This window comes from Mesitornis unicolor, unplaced genomic scaffold (genome assembly GCF_000695765.1).
Source record: "Mesitornis unicolor isolate BGI_N332 unplaced genomic scaffold, ASM69576v1 scaffold5766, whole genome shotgun sequence".
NCBI lineage: Eukaryota > Metazoa > Chordata > Aves > Mesitornithiformes > Mesitornithidae > Mesitornis > Mesitornis unicolor.
Genome location: NW_010192881.1, coordinates 4,654 through 6,632, shown reverse-complemented (window position 1 = coordinate 6,632; position 1,979 = coordinate 4,654).

Genomic DNA, 1,979 nt, shown 5'->3' with positions numbered 1-1,979 from the left:
GCATATGTATTTCTGCATGTGGATCTATAGAATCACAAGGATTTGGGTTGGAAGGGCTCTTTAAAGGTCGCCTAGTCCAACCCCCGGCAATGAGCCTGTGTTTGCGGCTTTCTGAGTGCCTGGTGTGCAAAGTGCTGGTAACTGCATCGCCCAGATCAGGGTTTTACTGCCAAAACCAGAAACTGGAGTTGTCCAACACAGTGGGGAAAACCCAGACAACACTGATGTTGCCTTCCTTTAGTAGAAGAAGTGGGAAGGCAAATGCAACCACGAGGCTTGCCTGTAACATGGAAAACACAGCATGACGTTCACAGAGAATTTACATACTGATTGAATTGTGTATCACCTGTTTGTCTGATACTATCATCATTTCCATTTATAGATAGATGGAAAATAGATTTTTGCTTACATTTTCATCTCTTCTGTTATCAGAAAGGCTTTGAGGAAGTAAGTAGGAGATATTATTGCAAAAGAAATGATTACAGCAAAAGATGGGCCTTAATTCCCTCAGAAGATGACCTGATCCTACCTAAATACAGCTGCATAGAAGCCAACCTCTGAGTCAACAGAGTGGCCTGAGAGACGCCTCTCCTCCTGAGGTGCAGCCATCCCTTGGTGGGCTGACCCCATGGGGCAGAGGGGTGGTGCGTCACCACGAAGGACCAGCAGCTGCTGGTGAGCTATAAAGAGAGGGTGGCAGAGAGGCATGCTGTGAAGCAGAGTTTGGGTGTGTTACAGTCGTTCGAGAAGGAGAGGAGGGAAGGGACATAAGTGCTGTGCCTGGGAATAAGGTGTCTCAGCACTTACAGGCAAGGAGGTTAGATTATATTTTTTGAATTACCTATTCTAACCAGTAAGAACATTTATTAGCTAATCATCATGAAATAAATATTACTAATATTTCACATCTAAAATTCCTGCAGAAGGTAGGAAAACCAATGGTGTGTGTTGTTCTGGCCGTGCAAATGGCCAGGTCCAGAGGAGAGCAGCAGTGCAGCAGCACCTCCGCCCCCTCAGGCAGTGAAAAAACCCGGCAGCCTTGGTGCAGTACAAAGGCAGGCGGGTTTCTGCATCTGCTTTTGCAAATAGCTCTGCAAACCCTCTTCTCACATAGCGAGCAGTCTCTGTCCCTCCCAAAGGAGTCATAAAATACAGCTTTATCCATCCTGCATACGGTAATCAGCCAGGCTTAAGAGCTTAAGCACTCATAGGGCAGCAGTGTTTAAAAAGATTGCGCCAGGCTGTTTGCCTACCTCAGTCCTCTTCTCTAATCAAACTGCTCCTCAGCACGGACTTGCAGGGGCACATTGTTAGTGATGGAGGCAGAAAATTGAACTCGCTAATAGAGAGGGAGCTGTTCAACTCGCGTCCTTGCGAGGCCATGCCCAGGGCGATTAGCAGCTCGCACAAAGAGACTGGTGCTGCTCCCCATGCTCTGCTCGCCGGCAGGCTGCCAAGCCGTGAAGCATCAGGATCATGCACCAGGCAAAGAAGATGGGAGCAAACAGATTCCATCCTTTTAGACTGTTTTATTAAACAAAGCCAAGCAAAACAAAACCAGCCCCACCGTCAATGCACCAGCTTCTCATTTACGCAAGACCCCTTTCCACAGCTCTGGGAGAACAAAAAGGCTGAAGTGTAAATGAGATCAGTGTCGGGAGCATTATGCACATGAATATTTATCAAGGAAGACCAGACAGGGGCCAATTTGCTGCCCTTCTACAGCAGCAGGAGCTCGGTCATCAATAAGTGGGAGGGAAAGGGTAGGTGAAGAGGCTGCTCTGTGCCTTTGCGTGGTCGGGGTGTGTGGGATGCTGGCAAAAGGCTATGCCTGTGCGTGAGGATAACTGCGGGAGCCATTGGTCAGGAATGATGCTGAGAGGCTCCTGGGTTTTGGGACAAAAGCTAAGTACAACGCAGTTACGAAGCAAGCATACAATTTCCCTTCTGGTCATGCAATCAGTTTGCAAGCTGCAGTG